The 27,193-nt window shown below is 38.0% G+C and overlaps 1 protein-coding gene across 3 annotated transcripts in view; it reads left to right on the top strand.

Annotated features, from left to right (window-relative positions):
• Nucleotides 1–27,193, top strand: part of WDR70 (WD repeat domain 70) — a 327,284-nt gene that overhangs the window by 176,053 nt on the left and 124,038 nt on the right. The gene's annotated exons all lie outside the window — the stretch shown is intronic.

A 27,193-nucleotide genomic window follows, 5' to 3' on the forward strand; every position in this document is an offset into this window, starting at 1 on the left:
GCAAACTGACAGGGTCAAATGGTATGGCATGATGATGATGATGGTGATTAGAGAGATGTCAGGGAAGACTTCCAAGGAGATGCCATTTTAGTTGAGAACAGAGGAGAAGAGAGAAACAACTATGAAGCAAGAGGATGCTCTAGACAGAAGGAACCACACATGCATTGTAGGCATGGGGATGGAGAGGAAGGAGTTGAGAATGAATGAGACCACTACCTTGAGCAGTTGCATTAATGTTGATTCTCCCAAGTGAGGCTGGGAAGGTAGGAGGAGAAACCTGTCTGAGGGGGAAGATAGTACATTCTAATTTTGACATGTTCTAGATGCCTACAGGAAAACCACACGTCTGGGTGGTAGTTGGAAATGTAAAAATTGTGGCCCAGGCACTAGACAGATATGTGGATAGTAAACTTAGGCCTGAGATTCATTGTATAAGGGATGGTTGAAGCCATAGGGCTTTGTATAATTACCTCAGAACCCTAACAAATGCCAGCTTAAAAAAATTTTTTTTTAATTTTTTGTACATTTTTTAAAGGTTACTTTCCATTTATAGTTATTACAAAATATTGGCTATATTACCTGTGATGTACATCTTTGAGCCTATCTTTCACCTAGTAGTTTGTATCTCCCACTTCCCCACCCCTATATTGTCCACCTACCTTCCCCTCAGTGGTAACCACTAGTTTGTTCTCTGTATCTGTGAGTCTGCCTCTTTTTTGTTATATTCATTAGTTTGTTGTATTTTTCAGATTCCACATATAAGTGATATCTTACAGTTTTTGTTTCTCTCTGTCTGACTTATTTCACTTAGCATAATGCCCTCCAAGTCCATTCATGTTGCTGCAAATGGCAAAATTTTCAAACACCAACTTTTTAAAGGCACAGGTCAGATGTGGTTCAGCAGAAGAGATAGGAAAACTTAAGGGCAGAGAAGGAAAAGCTTCAAGGAAAAGATAGATGTGCTTAAGTGTTGTATTTGGCAGCCAGGGAGTTACTGCTGGTCTCACAGAATTGAGTTTCAGAACATTGCCAGAGACAAAAAGCAAAGTTGCATGAAAAACGTGAAGGAGGTGTTGGTGTAGAAGGGAAGAGGTGTGGAGAGGCGGAATTAAGGGAGGTATCATTAAGGGTGGTGCGTTGATCAGTACAGGCAGAATGGAGAGGAAGAGTGAAGCTAATGATTTGAATAATTATAAATATATCAGGATTTTTGTTTTGCCTTTTTTTCAGGCTCTGTACCGGACCATTGTCATTTTATTTTATTTTATAGCTCTAAGCGTGACAAACCTACCGTTAGTGGAGACCATATAAATGTCAGAAAGTTGCGGAGTAACAGTGTTATCAACACGTGGAGCAGTCTTCCAGTAGTTAACCATTCAGCGCGAATTATACCCTATTTATGAAAATTTTAAAACTTACTGATTTCTTGCCTGTGTACCTCATGGTTCTTAGTTTTATTGAAGATCAAAATAAGTTTGTGTGTTTCTAGAATGATTGAGGTACAATATTTTGGGTAATTGTCTTTCTAGAATTACATGCCATAAATTCAATAAACTTATTTGAACTCATTTGCAAGGCACAGCTCTGGGTGCTAGGGACACAAAGATGTACAAAACTGGACTCTGTCTTTGAGGAGGTCTAATATGGGGAAGAAGAATGCATGGTGTAAAATATAACCTGATATGACAAGTTTTATACAAGAAGTGTAACATACTCAACCCTATAGAGGCACAGAAAAAGTGATAAATTTAGCCTGGAGAAGAGAGGGGAATCCTCCACAGGTGGGCCCTGACCTGAATCTGACCCATGTCTCTTCCACATGTTGTATTATCATTTAAATATAGTGTATTTGAAGTTTTATTTTTCCTTTCATAGTCTTAACCCTGATGTTGCTATTATATTTTCTCTAATTCCTAGTATAAGTGTTTCTCCAAACTCCGTGTTCCTTGAAGGCACACAATAAAGAGATAGTGAAATGAGAAAATAAACAAATGAATCAATGTATGTAACTAGACTAATAGCTTCACAAGGACAGGGATGTTTGTCTGTTTTGTTCAGTGCTGTATTTCTAGCACTTAGAGAGGTGCTTAGTCTGTCAGTAGGTCCATAAATACTTTTTGACTGAATGGAAGGAAAAGGGAGAGAGAGAGAGAACAAAGGAAGGAAAATTTAAAATATATTCACTTCTAGAAGAGCAAAGAAAAGAGAAAGGACAAAAAATCCAACTCTGAAAACAGTTTTGGAAAAATTAAAATTTAGAACAGTCAGAGATTTGATTATAGTCTGAAAGAAATTTGAATTTCACTGTATTAACTTTTTTTTGTTTCATTATTGTGAATAATCCAACATGGTGTCATTTTCTTTCTTATAGCATTCAGCCCCTTTGGTGTCCCATCTGCTTAACACACAACAGCTATGACACATTTCCATTCATCTGGGTCAGAAAATAAAGAGACCTTTACGTCGGCTTGGATATTACCTGCCACTGCTGTGGGTCCAATACAGTTAAAGACAGGAAACTTTTGTTTTTGTTTTCCCGAGAAATTGATGCAGTTGAGCCCATTAGTGTGAATTTATAGCTTCTTTTTGAAATGCCCCTCATTGAATTCTAGAATTTAATTAACTTTCAGACATATAAGCATTCGCCTCAGAGGAACAGCATGTTGCTACACTCCTTCATTACTTCCTCACTCTTCGTATTAAGTTGTCATCACCATACCAGTCATTGGTTTTGCTTTTTGACTGATGACTCTTGATTCAGCTTTCCTTAGAGAGTCTAAACTGGTCTAGGGCAGATCCTACTTTTGGAAGTCCAAAGAATTAAATTTTTCTCCTGACTTTGTAGTCAATATACCCATGAATTAAGAAAGTAGCTTTTTATTTTAACCTGAATTATCACCAGCTCAAAAATAGCACTATGTATTTTTTCTATTGGTTTGTTAATTTATTTATTTTTATGCATCTTGTCTCATTCCAAGAAAGAATTCGGAGAAGCTCAAAATAATAATAGTAACACAACATTATAAAAAAGAAAGCATTCAGAGCCATGGGAAAGTAAGGGTAAAGGAATTAAGTTAGTTTACAAAAAATTGTTAGGAAGGTTTGGCTGCTCAGGGGGTAAAGTTAGGTTGTAGATTCAGCTCTAAACTTGCTAGTGACCAGAGCAAAGGTGGAGACACCCTCAGTTGAGAGTCCTAGGATCCCCAAGGTGAAAACATAGAGCTTTTCCTTTTAAAAGAGTATAAAAGAAAAATGTTTCCCGGGGGCCCTCATATAGGGAGCATTGGTCAATGTAGATAATATCCTCACAGTCAACACAACAGTAAACTTATAATAATTGGGCATTTACTGTGGACAAGGCATAAGTCCTTTATGTACACTTTCTCATTCAATTCCTTACAATAACCCTGTGAAGTAATTATTTTCGGATTAGGAAAGTTAGGCCCCAAGAGGTTTAGTGACTTGTCCAAGATCACATAGTAAGTGGGGAGAAAGGATTTAAAAACAGCTAAATCTGACTTTAGTGTCCTCACCCTTAATCATTTTTTCTTTACTATATTCATGTTACTATTTTTTGTTGCACCTCTCAATGTTAGTCAAAAGCAGAACCAAAAACTGAAATTCAAGAAAAGCCATTCTAAGAGGGAATCAAAGCAATGCAGCCTAAATATACAGTCAGCTCTCTGAAGATCTTACTTGGCCAGGGGTACAATTTTGTTAACCTAGAGCTGTGTTCTTAACCTTTGTTGGATCTCTTTGATGATCTAGGGTAAGCTACAGACTTTTTTTCTCAAAAAGTATGCATAGGTACTATTTTAGGCAACTCACAGACCTCCTCTCCCTCTTACCACCACCCCAAATTCACTCCCCAGAACTATACATGGATCTAGAGTTGGGCAGCAGAGTGTCTAAGGCAATAAACTGGTAAATATTAGGTGTGTCAAATGGGGACAGATCCTTTTGCATTAACTGGCTGTTGAATATTATATGGCTTGTCCCGTCTTAAGTCGCAAGCAAGGAGATATTTCACTAGATTCCAAATCTTACATCTCACAGTACTTTAGACAACTCCCAGGGGGTGGGGGAAGTGTATGAAAACTTTTATTATTTAAATTTATTAAAGCAGTATCTGCCTTATTAGGACCTTTGATGGTCTCGCTACTTAGTTATAGGATGGGTCATTTTAGCAGTTGTATTCTGGTCCTATCGCTCCTGGAGTAAATTTAAGTGTTGTAGCAGACCATTTTACTCAGACTGATTAACTATAGGGACAGGTGAAAACCAAACTATGAAATCAAACCTTTTACTATTTTAGGAAGATGTGTAGTGATTGTCCCTGGAAAGTAGACTTAACAATCCTGTAAATAGTACTTTTCAAAGTCCCTATATTAGACACCTAGCAATATAACCCAAGAATTCTCTGCTTGCTTAGTAGTATCTGGCCCAACTTTATACAATGATTATACAATCAGAGGTCTACACACAGTTATCCTTTAGGTATCAAGGTACTTTTACAAGCAGGTTGACCTGGATTAGAATCCTAACTCTGCTACTAACTGTATGACTGTGGACAAATGACACAGCTTCTTGTACCTCATTTCTAACATAAGAGTGATAAAGGTACCTACTTCAGTGTTGAGCTTAAAATGAGATAACATGTGTAAAGCCCTTAGCCTAGTAGTAGTATAATGCAGACTTGATAGATGTTTAGCTTTTATTAATATTATTATACTTAAGTGGTAATGCGGCAGACGGTGAACATCTCTTTTTTTTTTTTCCGGCCATGCCGCGCAGCTTGCGGGATTTTAGTTCCCCAACCAGGGATCGAACCCAGGCCCAAGGCAGTGAAAGCGCCGAGCGCTAACCACTGGACAGCCAGGGAGTTCCCGTGAACGTTTCTTTATGACGCCTCTTTATGTCACTGTAAAGGCATTAGGTCTGGAGAGCGTTTGGAGAGTTTGCTGAGTTTCAGCCTGTTTTTATCACGGGCTGTCCTTGTGTATAGTACTTCTTCAGCGAGGCCTCCACCAGTGCCTTTTCTCCAACGACCTGTTTCTCATGGCAAAATGCTACCTGGGTGGTTCCCCCTGCTCTCTTGATCCTAGTAGTTCATAGCCTCTGTGCAAGGCTTTAAACTGTGTGTGGTGAGTTTTAAAACTTCTCTAGATTCACCTTGTTTATTTCCCCATTTGAACTCTGTGCATCAGCTGCTGCTAATTCTTCTCCAGGCTGTTCCTCCTCCCTTACACATGGAAAATTTATTCCCCTAAAGGTATTTTTAAAGAGTGTCTAACAGAGCTTATTCAGGGGGAAATGCCTGGCTTCTGAACAAATGTGTCACGGGTCTGGGAGGATGGGAAAGTGTTAGAGATGGGGGACAGAGAGAGGAAATTATAGTAATTGGAATTTCCTATCCTTGTATCCTTTTGAAAGTGTTTTCTCATTGATTATCTTCATTGGAAGAGAAAAGTTGGTATTTATTTTGTTAAATAATAAGGACTACATTTCTGTAACGTAATATACTTTTTTTTGTAACGTAATATACTTTTTTTTTTTTTTAATAAAATTTATTTATTTATTTATTTTTGGCTGTGTTGGGTCTTCGTTTCTGTGCGAGGGCTTTCTCTAGTTGTGGCCGAGCGGGGGCCACTCTTCATCGCGGTGCGCGGGCCTTTCACTGTCGCGGCCTCTCTTGTTGTGGAGCACAGGCTCCAGACGCGCAGGCTCAGTAGCTGTGGCTCACGGGCCCAGTTGCTCTGCGGCATGTGGGATCTTCCCAGACCAGGGCTCGAACCCGTGTCCCCTGCATTGGCAGGCAGATTCTCAACCACTGCGCCACCTAACGTAATATACTTTTGATAGACTTTCAAAGTCACCGCCTATTCTTAAAAGATGCAAAATACAAATAATATTCAGCTTTATTTTGCACTAGTTTTATAGGTATGGAAATTTTGCAGTATTCTTAAGTAAAATTATTACTTGAACCATCAGTATTTATGGCATATTAATCCAAAATTAATATGTGACCTTACCTGTCTTCAGTGGATCCATATAGATAACACTATGAAACAAGAATGGGCAGTAGGTACAGTAGTTGATTTTTCTGATTATCTGAATATTGACGTTAATTATTACTTAATCCTTTTGTGCCTTAGTTTTCCTCTGTAAAACAGGTAATAATAGTACCTGCTTCATAGAGTTGTGAAGATTAAGTGATAAAGTACTTAGAACAGTGCTTGCTTTGTTACGAGCGTGCAAATGTTATCTATCATGATTATTAGTCCAAATCTTAGCTTTTATGCAGATTATTAATTCAATATTCTGAATTCACTATCAAACACATTTTGGCATTCATGATTTCTGGAAATAACCCTTCAAGTACTGGAGTTCTGTTGTAGATTAATTTCTTAGAGATATTGAAAAGGTTCACTGTTTTTAGTGTAAACTTCTAAAGTAACATTGACTTCACTACTTAACTCTACAACTTGATTAAGCATTGTTGAACATTTCAGTCAGGAAAAACCATCCATTCCCTTTCAAAAGAAGAATATTTATCTCATTTTCAAATTTGCACTGACTCACTCTTTGGCATAAAATGTTACCTTTAGAATCTGTTTTGCAGATGTGGAGGCTGCTGCTTTTTTTTTTAACATCTTTATTGGAGTATAATTGCTTTACAATGGTGTGTTCATTTCTGCTTTATAACAAAGTGAATCAGCTATACATATACATATGTCCCCATATCTCTTTCCTCTTGCGTCTCCCTCCCTCCCACCCTCCCTATCCCAGCCCTCTAGGTGGTCACAAAGCACCGAGCTGATCTCCTTGTGCTATGCGGCTGCTTCCCACTAGCTATCTATTTTATATTTGGTAGTGTATATATGTCCATGCCACTCTCTCACTTTGTCCTCAGTTCTGTTCCTTTTCATCCTAGTCAAGTTTTACCGATTCCTAGCTGTATTTTTTAATTTTAATTTTTCAATTTTATTATTTTTTAATTGAAGCATAGTTGATTTATAATATTGTGTTAGTTGCAGGTATACAGTGAAGTGCTTCGGTTATATTTATGTGTGTGTGTATTTTTTCAGATTTTTCCGTTATAGGTTATTACAAGATACTCAGTATAGTTCCCTGTGCTATACAGTAAATCCTTGTTGCTTATCTATTTTATGTATAGTAGTTTGTTAATCCCATGCTCCTAATTTATCCCTCCCACCCGTGGATTCCTATCTGTATTTAAATAGCATTTTATGCAGGAGCCCTCTCTGCCTGCTATCTCTACCTTATCACTTCCCACTCCTAACTGCATAGCATTGTGACTTCTGCCCCATCATTCTACTAAAATTGCTCTTGCAGGCCTCATCTATGACCTTTATCTGTTAAATCCAATGAAGACCTTTTAGTCGTTATTTTACTTAATATCTCTTGGGAATTGACATTCTTGATCATACCTTCCTTTTAAACTTTCTCCTTTGTCTTTCCTAACACTGTCCTCTTCTGCTTCCCATACCTCCTTCTTGTCTCCTGTCTCAATGCTTTCCCTTTTGGCTGCCTATTCCTTAGGTGTCTGTTGCACAGAGGTCTGCCTTCTGCAGTTCCCACAGGTGTATGCCTGTCTGCATCCTAATGACTCCTAATTGTATTCCTTTCACCTGCCCTGCACAACAAGATTCTCCACCTGATTGCCACACAGATGTTTGAACTTTAACTTGTTCTTACTTCCTTTACTACTATTATCTTTCGTCTTACATCACCCCTTCCACAGCTCTGTTTCACTGAATGAATGAATGACACCATGTCCCTTTCCCTCCTCAAAGTTATTTTTCTTTTACACCCTCCCTACCTCATTGCCTTAGCCCAGGCCTAGATCATCTCTCACCTGGGCTATGCAACCTGCAGACTTGGCTCCAAACAGTCTTCTCCATTACCATTGCAAGTGGTTTTCTGAAACACAGGTCTGATTATATAATTTAAGTCATTCCCCTGTTTAGTGGCTCCATAGTCTCCTGGAGTGTAAAGCCTGTAATTCCAGTCCAGCTTATAGGATACCCTCTGCAGTCTAGTAATTGCTGATGATTGTTGACAAGCTCATCTTCTACTTATGCTCTCTGAGCACCTCATCCTCTTGTTAAAGCAAACTACTTGTTCCTAGAATAAGCTGTGCTTTTGCAAGCCCCCTTATGTTTGCATCTTCTAAACCAATTTCTAGGACTCAACCCTCTCCCCGAACTATGAATTTCACTTGCAGAATCTCAACTCTTCCCAAAAAACACACCTCTGAGGAATCCTTTCCAGATCTTTTCAAATGAGCTACCTCTTTCCTTTATCTGGATGCTGCCTCATGACGTGATAACATCTTTTCCCTAGTTTTTCTCCTCCATTAGATTATATGTTCTTGAAGAACAGGCACCTTTGTATTCCCAGGTATCTAGCCTATAGAAAGTATTAATATATATTTGTTAAATTATGGCCCTGTGACTTATTGCTTGTACATTATTTCCACTAGCCAAGCTGTGATTTCCATGAAGGCTAAGGCCCCATCCTAGTCAATCCTTGTTTCTTCAGACCTAGAACAGTGCTCACGCCTCAACAAAAGTTAACTGGAGCAAGTTATGTCCAAGAACATTTCAGGAGAACTTGAGAGAAGAATAGTACTAAAAGGTAAATAGATAGATAATGACATATATTATAAATATGTATTATTTTATTATATAAATATGAATTAATTAGATACATCTGGTATAGGATTTTAATTTTATTGAAAGCCTATTATATGTACAAAATGATGCTAGATATTAGGAGAATAAACGGAGTTGAAATGGGTATCTATTTGGAAGATTTTTATTTGGCATATTAGAAGACGTATGAAAGTCTTCATATATTCTTCTGAAATACCTGTGAAGCATTTTTGTCATAAGTCTGAGCAGAGCAATTCTCAGCATCTACCTGTGAGTGTTGAGCTTCATGATAGGTTAAAGTAAAAGGTCTTAGAGGGGAAAAAAGGAATCTACTGCTTTAACATATATGAATCTACATCTGAATATGTATTCATAGTTTTCCTTTCCCTTCTCCTTTTCCTTTTTCTCCTTCTCTCTTGTTATGTTTAATATTACTTATTCAGAAAAAGATATGAATTTCTCAATATATATTATATATAATTATACATCTATATTTTCCAATTGGTATACAAACCTTTAAGCAGTTGTTATTTGATATCTATAGGGTTTTAATTTAATGTTGGTAGGAAGCTGTTGAGTATCACTTCAGCTGCAGTGATCCAGCAGGTCACTTGGACTAGAACTCTGTGTAATTCAGGATCCTTTGCTTCTTTTTTTTTCCCCCAACATCTTTATTGGAGTATAATTGCTTTACAATGGTGTGTTAGTTTCTGCTTTATAACAAAGTGAATCAGCTATACATATACATATATCCCCATATCTCCTCCCTCTTGCGTCTCCCTCCCACCCTCCCTATCCCACCCCTCTAGGTGGTCACAAAGCACTGAGCTGATCTCCCTGTGCTATGTGGCTACTTCCCACTAGCTATCTATTTCACATTTGGTAGTATATATAATTCCATGCCACTGTCTCACTTCGTCCCAGCTTACCCTTCCCCCTCCCCGTGTCCTCAAGTCCATTCTCTGTGTCTGCGTCTTTATTCCTGTCCTGCCTCTAGGTTCCTCAGAACCATTTTTTTGATTCCATATATGTATGTTAGCATATGGTATTTGTTTTTCTCTTTCTGACTTACTTCACTCTGTATGACAGACTCTGGGTTCATCCACCTCACTAAAAATAACACAGTTTTGTTACTTTTTATGGCTCAGTAATATTCCATTGTGTATATGTGCCACACCTTCTTTATCCATTCATCTGTCGATGGACACTTAGGTTGCTTCCATGTCCTGACTATTGTAAATAGAGCTGCGATGAACACTGTGGTCCGTGACCCTTTTTGAATTATGGTTTTCTCTTCTTGAATTATGATCCAGTAGTGGGATTGCTGGGTCGTATGGCAGTTCTATTTTTAGTTTTTTAAGGAACCTCCATACTGTTCTCCATAGTGGCTGTATCAATTTACATTCCCACCAACAGTGCAAGAGGGTTCCCTTTCTCCACACCCTCTCCAGCATTTATTGTTTGTACATTTTTTGATGATGGCCATTCTGACCAGTGTGAGGTGATACCTCATTGCAGTTTTTATTTGCATTTCTCTAATGATTAGTGATGTTGAGCATCCTTTCATGTGTTTGTTGGCCATCTGTATATCTTCTTTGGAGAAATGTCTATTTAGGTCTTCTGCCCATTTTTGGATTGGGTTGTTTGTTTTTCTAATATTGAGCTGCATGAGCTGCTTGTAAATTTTGCAGATTAATCCTTTGTCAGTTGCTTCGTTTGCAAATATTTTCTCCCATTCTGAGGGTTGTCTTTTGGTCTTGTTTATGGTTTCCTTTGCTGTGCAAAAGCTTTTAAGTTTCATTAGGTCCCATTTGTTTATTTTTGTTTTTATTTCCATTTCTCTAGGAAGTGGGTCAAAAAGGATCTTGCTGTGATATATGTCATAGAGTGTTCTGCCTATGTTTTCCTCTAAGAGTTTTATCGTGTCTGGCCTTACATTTAGGTCTTTAATCCATTTTGAGTTTTTTTGTGTGTGTGTATGGTATTAGGGAGTGTTCTAATTTCATTCTTTTACATGTAGCTGTCCAGTTTTCCCAGCACCACTTATTGAAGAGGCTGTCTTTTCTCCATTGTATATTCTTGCTTCCTTTGTCAAAGATAAGGTGACCATATGTGCATGGGTTTATCTCTGAGCTTTCTATCCTGTTCCATTGATCTATATTTCTGTTTTTGTGCCAGTACCATACTGTCTTGATTACTGTGGCTTTGTAGTGTAGTCTGAAGTCCAGGAGCCTGATTCCTCCAGCTCTGTTTTTCTTTCTCAAGATTGCTTTGGCTATTCGGGGTCTTTTGTGTTTCCATACAAATTGTGAAACTTTTTGTTTTAGTTCTGTGAAAAATGCCATTGGTAGTTTGATAAGGATTGCGTTGGATCTGTAGATTTCTTTGGGTAGTAGAGTCATTTTCACAATGTTGATTCTTCTAATCCAAGAACATGGTATATCTCTCCATCTTTTGTATCATCTTTAATTTCTTTCATCATTGTCTTATAGTTTTCTGTGTACAGGTCTTCTGTCTCCTTAGGTAGGATTATTCCTAGGTATTTTATTCTTTTTGTTGTAATGGTAAATGGGAGTGTTTCCTTAATTTCTCTTTCAGATTTTTCATCATTAGTGTATAGGGATGCAAGAGATTTTTGTGCATAAATTTTGTATCCTGCTACTTTACCAGATTCATTGATTAGCTCTAGCAGTTTTCTGGTAGCATCTTTAGGATTCTCTATGTATAGTATCATGTCATCTGCACGCAGTGACAGCTTTACTTCTTTTCCGATTTGGATTCATTTTATTTCTATTTCTTCTCTGATTGCTGTGGCTAAAACTTCCAAAACTATGTTGAATGATAGTGGTGAGAGTGGGCAACCTTGTCTTGTTACTGAACTTGGTGGAAATGGTTTCAGTTTTTCACCATTGAGGACGATGTTGGCTGTGGGTTTGTCATATATGGCCTTTATTATGTTGAGGTAAGTTCCCTCTGTGCCTACTTTCTGGAGGGTTTTTATCATAAATGGGTGTTGAATTTTGTCGAAAGCTTTTTCTGCATCTCTTGAGATGATCATATGGTTTTTCTCCTTCAATTTGTTAATATGGATTATCACATTGATTGATTTGCATATATTGAAGAATACTTGCATTCCTGGGTTAAACCCCAGTTCATCATGGTGTATGTGCCTTTCAATGTGCTGTTGGATTCTGTTTGCTAGTATTTTGTTGAGGACTTCTGCATATATGTTCATCAGTGATATGGGCCTATAGTTTTCTTTTTCTGTGACATATTTGTCTGGTTTTGATGGTGGCCTCGTCGAATGAGTTTGGGAGTGTTCCTCCCTCTGCTGTATTTTGGAAGAGATTGAGAAAGATAGGTGTTAGCTCTTCTGTAAATGTTTGATAGAATTCGCCTGTGAAGCCATCTGGTTCTCAGCTTTTGTTTGTTGGAAGATTTTTAATCACAGTTTAAATTTCAGTGCTTGTGATTGGTCTGTTTATATTTTCTATTTCTTCCTGGTACAGTCTTGGAAGGTTGTGCTTCTCTAAGAATTTGTCCATTTCTTCCAGGTTGTCCATTTTATTAGTATATAGTTTCTTGTAGTAATCTCTCATGATCCTTTGTATTTCTGCAGTGTCAGTTGTTACTTCTCCTTTTTCATTTCTAATTCTATAGATTTGAGTCTTCTCCCTTTTTTTCTTGATAAGTCTGGGCTAATGGTTTATCAATTTTTTTCATCTTCTCAAAGAACCAGCTTTTAGTTTCATTGATCTTTGCTATTGTTTCCTTCATTTCTTTTTTTTTTTTTCCTTCATTTCTTTTTCATTTATTTCTGATCTGATCTTTATGATTTCTTTCCTTCTGCTAACTTTGGGGTTTTTTTGTTCTTCTTTCTCTAATTGCTTTAGGTAGAAGGTTAGGTTGTTTATTTGAGGTGTTTCTTGTTTCTTGGGGTAGGATTGTATTGCTATAAACTTCCCTCTTAGAACTGCTTTTGCTGCATCCCGTCGGTTTTGGGTCTTCGTGTTTTCATTGTCATTTGTTTCTAGGTATTTTTTGATTTCCTCTTAGATTTCTTCAGTAATCTCTTGGTTATTAAGTAGTGTATTGTTCAACCTCCATGTGTTTGTATTTTTTACAGATTTTTTCCTGTAATTGATATCTAGTCTGATTGTTTTGTGGTTGGAAAAGATACATGATACGATATCAATTTCCTTAAATTTACCAAGGCATGATTTGTGTTGCAAGCTATGATCTATCCTGGAGAATATTCCATGAGCACTTGAGAAGAAACTGTATTCTGTTGTTTTTGGATGGAATGTCCTATAAATATCCGTTAAGTCCATCTTGTTAAGTGTATCATTTAAAGCTTGTGTTTCCTTATTAATTTTCATTTTGGATGATATGTCCATTGATGAAAGTGGGGTGTTAAAGTCCCCTACTATGATTGTGTTACTGTCGATTTCCCCCTTTATGGCTGTTAGCATTTGCCTTATGAATTGAGGTGTTCCTATGTTGGCTGCATAAATATTTACAATTGTTATATCTTCTTCTTGGATTGATCCCTTGATCATTATGCAGTGTCCTTCTTTGTCTCTTGTAATAGTCTTTATTTTAAAGTCTATTTTGTCTTATATGAGAATTGCTACTGCAGCTTTCTTTTGATTTCCATTTGCATGGAATATCTTTTTCCACCCCCTCACTTTCAGTCTGTATGTGTCCCATGGTCTGAAGTGGGTCTCTTGTAGACAGCATATATATGGGTCTTCGTTTTGTATCCATTCAGCCAATCTATGTCTTTTGGTTGGAGCATTTAATCCACTTATATTTAAGGTAATTATCGATATGTATGTTCCTATTCCCGTTTTCTTAATTGTTTTGGGTTTGTTATTGTAGGTCTTTTCCTTCTCTTGTGTTTCCTGCCTAGAGAAGTTCCTTTAACATTTGTTGTAAAGCTGGTTTGGTGGTGTTGAATTCTCTTAGCTCTTGCTTGTTTATAAAGGTTTTAATTTCTCCGTCGAATCTGAATGAGATCCTTGCTGGGTAGAGTAATCTTGGTTGTAGGTTTTTCCCTTTCATCACTTTAAATATGTCCTGCCACTCCCTTCTGGCTTGCAGAATTTCTGCTGAAAGATCAGGTGTTAACCTTATGGGGATTCCATTATATGTTATTTGTTGCTTTTCCCTTGCTGCTTTTAATATCTTTTCTTTGTATTTAATTTTTGATAGTTTGATTAATATGTGTCTTGGCATGTTTCTTCTTGGATGGGACTCTCTGTGCTTCCTGGAGTTGATTGACTATTTCCTTTCCCATATTAGGGAAGGTTTAGACTATAATCTCTTCAAATATTTTCTCAGTCCCTTTCTTTTTCTCTTCCTCTTCTGGGACCCCTGTAATTTGAATGTTGATGCATTAAATGTTGTCCCAGAGGTCTCTATGACTGTCCTCAATTCTTTTCATTCTTTTTTTTTTATTCTTCTCTGCAGTAGTTATTTCCACTATTTTATCTTCCAGGTCACTTATCCGTTTTTCTGCCTCAGTTATTCTGCTATTGCTTCCTTGTAGAGAAGTTTTAATTGCATTTATTGTGTTGTTCATCATTGTTTGTTTGCTTTTTAGTTCTTCTAGGTTCTTGTGAAACGTTTCTTGTATTTTCTCCATTCTATTTCCAGGATTTTGGATCATCTTTAGTATTGTTATTCTGCATTCTTTTTCAGGTAGACTGCCTATATCCTCCTCATTTGTTTTGTCTGGTGGGTTTTTACCTTGCTCCTTCATCTGCTGTGTGTTTCTCTGTCTTCTCATTTTGCTTAACTTACTGTGTTTGGGGTCTCCTTTTCACAGGCTGCAGGTTCGTAGTTCCCGTAGTTTTTGGTGTCTGCCCCCAGTGGGTAAGGTTGGTTCAGTGGTTTGTGTAGGTTTCCTGGGGGATGGGACTAGTGCCTGTGTTCTGGTGGATGAGGCTGGATCTGTCTTTCCGGTGGGCATGACCACGTCCGGTGGGGTGTTTTGCGGTGTCTGTGACCTTATGATTTTAGGCAGCCTGTCTGCTAATGGGTGGGGTTGTGTTTCTGTCTTGCTAGTTGTTTGGCATAGGGTGTCCACACTGTAGTTTGCTGGTCGTTGAGTGGAGCTGGGTGTTAGCGTTGAGATGGAGATCTCTGGAAGAGCATTTGCCATTTGATATTAGGTGGAGCTGGGAGGTCTCTGGTGGACCAGTGTCCTGAACTCGTCTCTCCCACCTCAGAGGCACAGGCCTGAGACTGGCCAGAGCACCAAGATCCTGTCAGCCACACAGCTCGGAAGAAAAGGGAGAAAAAAAAGAAAGAAAGGAAGAAACATAAAATAAAGTTATTAAATTAAAAAATAAAAAATGATTATTAAAAATTTAAAAAAAAATTAAAAAGCTAATAAAAAAAAGAAAGAAGAGCCAAGAGTAACCAAACCAAAAAATAAATCCATCAATTATAACAAGCAGTAAAAACTATACTAAACAAACAAACAAACAAAATGGACAGACAACCCTAGGACAATGGTAAAGCAAAGCTATACAGACAAAATCACACAAAGAATCATACTCACGAAAAGAAAAAGGAAGAAATATATATATATAAAAAAGAGGAAGAGAGCAGCCAAATCAATAAACAAATCTACCAATGATAATAAACTTTAAATACTAAACTAGGATAAACATAAAACCAAAAACAAATTAGATGCAGAAAGCAAACCCCCAGTCTATAGTTGCTCCCAAAGTCCACCGCCTCAATTTGGGATGATTTGTTGTCTATTCAGGTATTCCACAGATGCAGGGTACATCAAGTCGATTGTGGAGATTTAATCCACTGCTCCTGAGGCTGCTGGGAGAGATTTCCCTTTCTCTTCTTTGTTCGCACAGCTCCTGAGGTTCAGCTTTGGATTTGGCCCCGCCTCTGTGTGTAGGTCGCATGAGGGCATCTGTTCCTGCCCAGACAGGACAGGGTTAAAGGAGCAGCTGATTAGGGGGCTCTGGCTCACTCAGGCCGGGGGGAGGGAGGGTAACGGTATGCGGGGCGAGCCTGCAGTGGCAGAGTCCGGCATGACATTGCAGCAGCCTGAGGTGCGCCGTGTGTTCTTCTGGGGAATTTGTCCCTGGATCACGGGACCCTGGCAGTGGCGGGCTGCACAGGCTCCTGGGAGGGGAGGTGTGGATAGTGACCTGTGCTTGCACACAGGCTTCTTTGTGGCTGCAGCAGCAGCCTTAGCATTTCATGCCCATGTCTGGTGTCCACGCTGATAGCCGCGGCTCGCGCCCATCTCTGGAGCTTGTTTAGGCGGTGCTCTGAATCCCCTCTCCTCGTGCACCCCCAAACAATGGCCTCTTGCCTCTTAGGCAGGTCCACGTTTTTTCCCGGACTCCCTCCCGCCTAACTGTGGCGCACTAGCCCCCTTCAGGCTGTGTTCACACAGCCAACCCCAGCCCTCTCCCTGGAATCTGACCTCCAAAGCCCCAGCCTCAGCTCCCAGCCCCCGCCCGTCCCGGCGGGTGAGCAGAGAAGCCTCTCAGGCTGGTGAGTGCTGGTCGGCCCCGATCCTCTGTGCGGGAATCTCTCCGCTTTGCCCTCTGCACGCCTCTTACTGTGCTCTCCTCCATGGCTCCGAAGCTTCCCCCCCACCACCCTTGTCTCCGCCAGTGAAGGGGCTTCCTAGTGTGTGGAAACTTTTCCTCCTTCACAGCTCCCTCCCCGAGGTTCAGGTCACGTCCCTATTCTTTTGTCTCTGTTTTTTCTTTTTTCTTTTGCCTTACCCAGGTACGTGGGGAGTTTCTTGCCTTTTGGGAGGTCTGAGGTCTTCTGCCAGCATTCAGTAGGTGTTCTGTAAGAGTTGTTCCACATGTAGATGTATTTCTGATGTATTTGTGGGGAGGAAGGTGATCTCAACATCTTACTCCTCCCCCATCTTGAGGGTCTCTCTGAATTTTTGAATTTTATTTTATTTATTTTTTATACAGCAGGTTCTTATTAGTTATCTATTTTATACTTATTAGTGTATATATGTCAGTCAAAATCTCCCAATTCATCCCACCACCACCACCCCAGGATCCTTTGCTTCTTATTTTATGTACTAGACCCTGATCTCTCTTGTTGTTTGATTTAATGAAATAAAAGATTTTTAAAATGCTTTGTAAAGAGCTTCAGGGTTATTTGGTTTGTAAGAACAGGGCATAATTTTTGGCCAATAAGTATTTTGGTATATATTTTTAATTGAGAATCTTCTAATTTCATTTGATTGACTTCCTCATCTGAGATTTCTGAAAGTGATTCTCAGAAATGTTTAATTTTTGGTGTTTTGACGTTCAGCAGCTGAAACTAGAAGAGGATGGGGCAATTAACTGATTTTTAGTATATTTATAGAGTTGGGTAATCACCACAACAATCTAATTTATAATGTGTCCATCACCCTAAAAAGAATCTATGTTTAGTCATTCTGTATTCTTACCTCCAGACCTAGGCAACCTACTGATCTGCTTTCTGTCTATATACTTGCTTTTTATGGACATTTCATATAAAGGATTATATGATATATGATCTTTTGTGTCTAGCTTCTTTCACTTAGCATAATGTGTTTTGAGGTTCGTCCATATTACAGTGGGTAGTGGTTTGAGTGGTAGCTCACAGATATATTTCTATATCAAATTCCTGGAACTTGTAAATGTTATCGTACTTGGAAAAGGGATGTAATTGTTAAGCATTTTGAGATGAAATCATCCTGGATTATTCAGGTGGGCCCTAAATCCAGTGACAAGAATCCTTATAAGAGACAAAACAAGGAGAAGACATACAGAGGGGGAGGCTGTGTAAAGATAGAGGCAGAGATGGGACTGATGTGGTTATAAGCCAGTGAAGACAATCAGTGCTGACAGGCACCAGAAGCTGGAGGAGGCAAGAGGGAATTTTCCTGTAGAGCCTCCAGAGGGAGTAGACTTCTGGCCTCCAGAACTGTGAAAGGATATACTTCTGTTGTTTTAAGCTACCCAGTTTGTAGTTATTGTTATGGCAGCCTCAAGAAAGTCATACACTATAGTACGTATCACTCCTTTTTCTTTTTTATTGCCAAACAATTCGTTTTTCCATTGTACGACAATTTTATATTTTGTTTATCCATTCATCAGTTGATGGACATTGGGCTTGTTTCCAGTTTTTAGCTATTATAAATAATGCTTCTATGAAGATTCATGTTAAAGTTGTTGCATGGGATATGTTTTCAGTTCTCTTGGGTGGATACCTAGGAGTGGAATTGCCGAGTTATGTGGTAAATCTCTGTTTAATATTTTACAAAACTGCCAAACTGTTTTCCAAACTGGCTCCACCATCTTACCTTCCTACCAGTAAAGTATGAAGGTTCCCATTTCTTTACTTCCTCACCAACACTTATTACTATGTGTCTTTTGATTATTGGGTATGAAATGGTATCTCACTGTGATTTTGATTTGCATTTTCTTAATAATGATGATGTCAGGCTTCTTTTTATGTGCTTATTGGGCATTTGTATATATTCTTTAGTGAGATATGTACTCAAATCTTTTACCCATTAAAAAATGGGTCACTTATCTTTTTATTGAATTGTAAAAATTATTTAAGTATTCTCAATACCAGTCTCTTATCAGATATATGATTTAGAAATATTTTCTCCAAGTCTATGGCTTGTTTGTAAACTTTCTTCATAGTATCTTTCGAAGCATGTAAATTTTTAATTTTGATGATGTCCATCTTATCTTTTTTTTCCTTTTATCATTTGTGCTTTTGGTGTCCATCTAAGAAATCATGCCCTAATCCAATGTCATGTTTTAGGAGTTTTACATTTATGTCTATGATCCATTTTGAGCTAATTTTTCTGTGATGTGAAGTAAAGGTCCAGAGTCATCTTTTTTTTTTTTTTTTTTTTTAAACATCTTTATTGAAGTATAATTGCCTTACAATAGTGTGTTAGCTTCTGCTTTATAACAAAGTGAATCAGTTATACATATACAATATGTTCCCATTTCTCTTCCCTCTTGCATCTCCCTCCCTCCCACCCTCCCCATCCCACCCCTCTAGGTGGTCACAAAGCACCGAGCTGATCTCCCTGTGCTATGCGGCTGCTTCCCACTAGCTATCTATTTTACATTTGGTAGTGTATATATGTCCATGACACTCTCTTACCCTGTCACATCTCACCCCACCCCCTCCCCATATCCTCAAGTCCATTCTCTAGTAGGTCTGTGTCTTTATTCCCGTCTTGCCACTAGGTTCTTCATGGCCTTTTTTTTTTTTTTTTTTTTTTCCTTAGATTCCGTATATATGTGTTAGCATACTGTATTTGTTTTTCTCTCAGAGTCATCTTTTTTGCATATGGATATCTAGCTGTCTTAGCATCATTTTTTGAAAAGACCATTCTTTTTCCATGAAATTGTTTTGGCATATTTATTGAAAATCAGTTGGCCATAAATGTAAGGGTATAACTGGTTATTTATTGTAGCATTTATTCCTTACTCTAAGTCTAGATTTTATAAGGCCTTAATTTAATAATTATAAGTATAGAACATTAACACAAAATACATTTCTCCTAAATGCAACTATATTTTTACTGCAATTACTTTGTGTGCATAATGTGGCTTATGTATGTTTATAAAGATTGTTGTGGGTTTATATAGAAAAGATATTTTCCCCATTTCTGTGGGATAATACCTTTAATATTTGGGCATTTTTGAAAAGAAGGTTTTTCTTGTTGGATTTGTTCTGCGAAGAGAGCCAGCAAGTTTCAGACTCTTACATCACTCAAGTTGCTTGTGTAGTCTTTCGAGAAAAATTAAACCAAGATCTCTTAAGTGATCTCCATGCAAAATTAATGCTTCCCTTGACTTCTGCCAAATGCTGTGATGCATTTATGCAGCAGATGCCAGAATGTTTAGAACTAGTATCTGGAAAGAATTCAAAATTTTAAGATAGAAAGCATTTGTGCCTGGGGCAATGTAATGACCCCACCTGTGTCTTTTTCTTGTCTTCTGGGTGTTTTCATTTTGTGTCCCGAAAGGCCCACGCAGATCCTTCTTCTATTTTTAAATCTTTTTTATGAAACACAGTTTTAATTTTACAAGACCAGATCTCACTCCAAGTTTCAAAATATGTGTTCTTCAGCATAAAATGTTTTGACAGATACCTAATGGCCTAGCATTTTAGCATCCATTTTTTCAGGCGTAGATTCAGAGAATCAGATCCATAAAACCATAATGTTATTAGTCACCATCAGATGCTGTGTAAATTTATATTTCATACATCTGTATGCTAGGCTAGCTGCTTTTTTTTTTTTTTAATTATTTATTTATTTATTTTTGGCTGTGTTGGGTCTTCGTTTCTGTGCGAGGGCTTTCTCTAGTTGTGGCAAGCGGGGGCCACTCTTCATCGCGGGGCGCGGGCCTCTCACTATCGCGGCCTCTCTTGCTGCGGAGCACAGGCTCCAGATGCGCAGGCTCAGTAGTTGTGGCTCACGGGCCTATTTGCTCCGTGGCATGTGGGATCTTCCCAGACCAGAGCTCGAACCTGTGTCCCCTGCATTAGCAGGCAGACTCCCAACCACTGCGCCACCAGGGAAGCCCGCTAGCTGCTTTTTCTTGCTGTTATATTGATAACTAGCTTAACCTTTTAATATACCACTGAAATAAATGGAACGTACTTAGTTGTTGGGTTTATTAGCTTTAATGTTTTATTTATGGTCTAAGAGGAAGAGCAGAAAGAAACTAGTATTTATTGAGTGCCTACTGTATTCCAAGTACTGTCCTAGACACGTTTACATCCCTAATCTCATTTAATCCTCACAACCCCTCATTGTTGGTATTATTATCCCAGTTTTACAGATGAAGTTTAAACAAACCAGATAATGATAATGATACTTTATAGTACTTGTGTGGGGCCTTTCATATCGTAGTTCTAAAGTATCATCTGACTTTTGCAGATGTTCAGTTGTAAAAAAAGAGAAACTATCATAATTTATCTCCAGTGTTGCAGAGCTGAGGATAGAAAGAAAAGGCACAGTAGGTATTTCTCAACTTTTTGTGCATATTAACTATGGAAAACATACTGAACAGAGACAAGTAAACAATACAGAATACATTCATTTGGGAGTATGGTTTTATAATGCTCAGGTACAAATGGTATTGGAATAATTGGATATCCATATGTTAAAAAAAACCATATATAAAACCTAATTCATACCACATATAAAACCTAATTCAAATAGATCATAGACCTAATTGTAAAACTTAAAACTGTAATATTTCTAGACGAAAACATAGGAGAATTTCTATGACCTTGGGTTAGGCAAAGATTTTTTAGATACAATATAAAAAAATTTGATAAATAGGACTTTATCAAAATTTAAAACATCTGCTGTTTGAAAGACTGTTTAAAAAAAAAATGAAAAAGCAAGCTACAGACTTGGAAAATATTTGCCAAACACATATCTAATACAGAACTTGTAACTTGTACCCATAATACCTAAAGAACTCTCAAAAAATAGTAGTAGAAAATAAACAACTAAATATTGAAAACAGGCAAAAGATTTGAAGAGACACTTCACCGAAGAAGAGAAATGGTAGGCAAATAGTACATGGAAAGATCTTCAATATCATTAGTCATTTAGGAAATGTAAATTAAAATCACACTAACAATATGCACCTATTAGAATGGCTTAAAAAAAGCTGATACTACCAAGTGCTGACAAGGATATGGAGTAATTGGAACTCTTATACATTGCTGGTGGGAATGCAAAATGGAACAACCACTTTGGAAAACAGGTTAGCAGTTTCTTATAAAGTTAAGCACATACTTCTCATCTGGCCAGCAATTCCATTTCTAAGTATTTAGCCAAGAGAAATGACAGCTTATTTTTACCAAGGAAAAAAAAAAAACCCACAAAACTGTACATGAATATTTGTAGTGGCTTTATTTATAATTACCTCAAACTGGAAACAACCCGCTATCCAGCATTTGGCGAATGGAAAACAAAATGTGGTATATCCATATAGTGGAATGTTATTCAGCAACAAAAAGGAATGGACTACTGATATAAACAACAACTTAAATACATTATGCTAAGTTAAAGAAGCAAGGCTCAAAAGGCTACATACCGTGTGGTTCCTATTATATAATATTTGGGAAAGCTTAACTACAGGGAAACAAAACAGGTCAATAGTTGCCAACTTTGAAGCTGGGGATGTGACGGGTTTTCTATAAAGAAGCAACATAAGGTAAGTTTTTGGAGTGGTAGAATTATGCATTTGTCAAAACTCACAGAACTGCACATTTAAAAGGATGAATTTCATTGGAAGTATGTTATACCCCAATAAACTTTACCTACCTATCTATCCATCCATCAGTAAGAGAAGTCTATCCATAGGCACTCCAGCATTGGTTTGGTGGCTTTAGTGTCATCAAGGACCAGGGCCTTCTATTTTGTTGCTCTGAGATGCTGCTTGAGTCCAGAATCATATCCAAATTGCTGGCAGAGGAAGGAGTAAACAAGAAGGGGTGAAGAAGGGCCTGCAACCTTCTTTTAGAGACTTTCCCAGAGTTCTTTAATACCCTTCCATTTACACCACGTTGGTCAAAGCATAATTGCCATATTTCATCACATATATCTACAAGAGGCTGGGAAATACAGACTTAGAGAAGAAAAGAGAATGGATGTTGGAGTATGCTGCTAGCAGTATCTGTCACACTGCCGATTGCTTCTAGCTGTCACAGTGTTTTGTAACACTGAAGTTAAGTCTCCTGGATCTTCCACTAGGTTGCTTTATATCCTGAAGTTGCAAAGTGCCTTTCTGTTGTTCCTGTGTTCTGTTCCCAAACTCTTATTTGAGCTTACATTTTGCTAGTTAGTAGTTCCTAAAATGTAGTGAATGCATTTTTATATTAGGCACTGGGTTTGACAGCTCTGAAAACTAGGGTTTGGTAATGTTAAACAGCTGATTAAGTTCCCAAGCAAAGCTTAGGGAGAAGACATGCAAAAGTTATTTTAAAAAAAAAACAAAAACCTTCATTTGGAAAAAATCATAAATATTTGACAGCAAATGCTGGCTACTTTAAACCTATACATTTAGAAGTCAGTTACATTTCATTGTATGTTGGTTATATCTCAATAAAATTGATTTCTAGCTTAGATAGGCAGTGAATTTCTTTCATTCATTCAAAGCAATTATTGAGAACCTAGTATGTGTTATGTTCCTATTGGGTTCAAGAGATTTGGTAGAACCTCTTTGTGCATACAAAGATTTAAAAAAATAAAACAAAAACCAGACAGAGCTCTTGTTCTAATGGAGCTCTTCTTGTAGAAGAAATAGATGTCATTATGTGTAATTACAGCTTATGTGATTGGTGTTATAATGTGGGAGTTAGAAGGTAATCTGGAGTCTGGGTAGAATGAGTTTCGGTCTTTCCCAGAATTGTTTTAGGCTGTTCCAAGTTGTTTGCATTTCCATGTAAGTTTTAGAGTTAGCTTAATCAGTTTCTAACCCCCAAGGAGACTCTGCTGGAATTTTGATTGAGATTGCATTGAATTTAAAGATTAATTTGGGCAGAATTGAAATCTTAACAGTATTGACTCCATGAATACAGTATATCTTCTCATTTGTGTTGATCTTCTTTCGTTTCTCTCCGAAATATTTTATGGTTTTTAGTGTACAGATACTACACATATCTTGAGATTCCATATTTATTCATGTTGTTATAAATGGTATTATTTTCATAATTTCAACATCCAGTTGTTTGTTGCTAGTCAATAGAAATAGAATTGATTTATGATTATTTACCTTGTATCCTGTGACACGCTAAACTCACTTATTAGTTCTACTAAGATTTTTGTAGATTCTTGGGATTATCTATATAGATGATCATGTGGTCTCTTAATAATGACAGTTTTATTTCTTGTTTCCAGTCTGTAAGCCTTTAATATTTTTTATTTGCCTTATTGCACTGGTGGGCAGCTCTAGTATAAAGAAAGGGTGAGGGTTTGAGATCATTGCCTTGTTCTCAAGCATAAGAGGAAAGCGTTCAGCCTTTCCCCATTAAGTATATTACCTGTAAGTTTTTCTTAGCTGTCCTCTGTCAGGTTGAGGAAGTTCCATCCTATTCCTAGAATGCTGAGAGTTTGTTTTGTTTTGTTTTTTAATCACGAGTGGGTGTTGAATTTTGTTTCAAATGCTTATTTTGCATCAATTGAGATGATCAGATATCTTTTTTAGTCTGTTGATATGGTGTATTATATTGTTTAATTTTCAGTCCTTTCAATCCTCCTTTGCATTCCTGGTTTAAATAACACCTAATCATGTCATAGTATCATTTTTATACACTGCTAGTTTTATACACTGATATTTTGTTAAGGATTTTTGTGTCTGTGTTCATTGGGGATATGGATCCATAGTTTTGTTTTCTTGTAGTGATTTTGGTTTTGGCATCAGGGTAATGCTGGTCATATAGAATGAATTGAGAAGTGTTCCCTTTTCTATTTTCTGGAAGGGTTTATATAGAGTTGGTTTCCTTCCTCCCCTCCCCTCCCCTCCCCTCCTCTCCCCTCCTCTTCCCCCTCCCCTCCTCTTCCCCCTCCCCTCCTCTTCCCCCTCCCCTCCCCTCTCCCCTCCCCTCCCCACCTCTCCCCCCCTTCCTTCCTTCAGATGGTTTTTTATTTTTTTTGGCTGTGTTGAGTTTTTGTTGCTGCATGCGGGTTTTCTCTAGTTGCAGCGAGTGGGGGCTACTCTTCGTTGCAGTGCGCAGGCTTCTCGTTGAGGTGGCTTCTCTTGTTGTGGAGCACGGGCTCTAGGCATGCGGGCTTCAGTAGTTGCAGCACGCGGGCTCAGTAGTTGCGGCACGCGGGCTCAGTAGTTGTGGCTCACGGGCTCTAGAGCACAGGCTCAGTAGTTGTGGCGCACGCGCTTAGTTGCTCCGTGGCACGTGGGATCTTCCTGGACCAGGGATCGAACCTGTGTCCTCTGCATTGGCAGGTGGATTTTTAACCACTGCGCCGCCAGGGAAGTCCCCCAGATGTTTTTATTTTAATTTTTTCTTCCAGTTTTGAGATATAATTGACATGAAACACTGTATAAGTAAGTCTAAGGAGTACAGCATAATGATTTGACTTACATACATCATGAAATGATTACTACAGTAAGTTTAGAGAACATCCGTCATCTCATACAGATACAAAATTTAAGAAATCAAAAACACTTGTTTCCTTGTGATGAGAACTCTTAGGATTTACTCTCTTACCAACTTTCATACATAACATGAATTATATTTATATAATGTGTGTGAATTATATTTATCATGTTGTACATTGCATCCCTAGTCCTTATTTATCTCACAACTGGACGTTTGTACCTTTTGACTTCCTTCACCCAATTTCTCCACACACTGCCCCTCGGGCTCCCCCTCAACACACACACCAGCCGCCTCTGGTAACCACAAATCTGATCTAGTTCTATGAGTTTGTTTGTTTATTTTTGAAGTATAATTTGCTACAACACTATGTTAGTTCCTGTTACACAACATAGTGATTTAATATTTCTATACATTTCAAAATGATGACCAGGGTAAGTCTCGTTACCATCTGTCACTATACAAAGATATTATGTAATTATTGACTGTATTCCCCAGACTGTACATTTCATACTTATGACTCATTTATTTGGCAATTGGAAGTTTGTATCTTTAAAAAAATTTTTTTTAATTTATTTTATTGAGGTATAGTTGATTTATGTGTTAATTTCTGCTGTACAGCAAAATGATTCTGCTGTACATATACATATATATTCTTTTTCATATTTTTCCATTATTGTTTATCACAGGATATTGAGTATAGTTCCCTGTGCTATACAGTAGGACCTTACTGTCTATCCATTCTCTATATAATAGTTTGCATCTCCTAATCCCAAACCCCCAATCCATCCCTCCCCCGTGCCCCTGACCCCTTGACAACCACAAGTCTGTTCTCTGTGTCTGTGAGTCTGTTTCTGTTTTGTAGGTAAGTTCATTTGTGTCATATTTTAGATTCCACATATAAGTGGTAGCATATGGTTTTTTTCTTCTCTTTCTAATTTAGGAAGTTTATATCTCTTAATCTCCCTCACCTATTTCTCTCCCACCCCCACTTCCTCCCCTCTGGCAACCACCTGTTTGTTCTCTGTATCTATGACTCTGTTTCTGTTTTGTTATGTTTGTTCACTTGTTTTGTTTTTTAAGTTTGACATGTAAGTGAAATCATACAGTATTTGTCTTTCTCTGTCTAACTTATTTGACTTAGCATAATACCCCCAGGTCCATTCACGTTGTTGCAAATGGCAAGATTTCATTCTTTTTTATGGCTGAGTAATGTTCCATTGTATGTATGTGTGTGTGTGTGTGTACACACCACATCTTCTTTATCCATTCATCTGTTGATGGGCACTTGGGTTGCTTCCATATCTTGGCAATTGTAAATAATGCTGCAGTGAACATATAGGGGTGCATATATCTTTTCAAATTAGTGTTTTCTTTTTCTTTGGATAAATACCAAGGAGTGGAATTGCTGGATTATATGGTAGTTCTGTTTTTAGTTTTTTGAGGAATCTCCATACTGTTTTCCATAGTGGCTGCACCAATTTATATTCCCACCAACAGTGCACAGGGTTCCTTTTTCTCCACATCCTTGCCAACACTTGTTATTTGTTGTCTTTTGATAATAGCCATTCTGACAGGTGTGAGGTAGTATCTCATTGTGGCTTTGATTTACATTTCCCTGATGTTGAGCATCTTTTCATTTGCCTGTTGGCCATCTATATGTTTTCTTTGGAAAAATGTCTATTCAGATCCTCTGCCCTTTTTTTTTTTTTTTTTTTTTTTAATCTCTTGTAGTTTATTCTTGGTTTTTTGGGGTCTTTATAGTCCTGCATCTGGTCAGCCTGAGAGGTGTCAACTAGTGTCCATTCAAATGTGTCAAGTGGATAATTTGCCTTTCTGAGTCTTCCAGGGTCCCCAAATCTTGTTAACTCCCTTCCTTTTGTTGACCTGAAACAAATAGACTGTCAGATATTTCTCCAGCAAAATGGGTTTATTCGGGATCAGCAGAGAATTGCAATTCAGGGTCTGCCACCATGGAGCCACGTGCAAGTCCCCAGAGGCACGGGAAGGAGAGCTCTTTTATAGAGGACAAAAGGAAGTTGGGAGGGCTGTAGTAAACAGAGTCCATGTCTTTTCATTGGCTGAGTCCTTGCCGGGAAAGAAGAGCAGTCTTTCTTCTTCCCGTTGGGCTCTGCTATTGTTGTAACTTCATCTGTCAAAGTCATCAGAGGCTTTCTACTGGGGCCACATGGGGCTACTCAAGAGCACTGTTGTGGGGAAGGCTGCTCTTTGTCTGGTGGAACTTTGTCCTGCCTCTGCCCATTTTTTTTTTTTTTTTAACATCTTTATTGGAGTATAATTGCTTTACAATGGTGTGTTAGTTTCTGCTTTATAACAAAGTGAATCAGCTATACATATACATATAT

The sequence above is a fragment of the Balaenoptera ricei genome, chromosome 3, assembly GCF_028023285.1.
Source record: "Balaenoptera ricei isolate mBalRic1 chromosome 3, mBalRic1.hap2, whole genome shotgun sequence".
Lineage (NCBI taxonomy): Eukaryota > Metazoa > Chordata > Mammalia > Artiodactyla > Balaenopteridae > Balaenoptera > Balaenoptera ricei.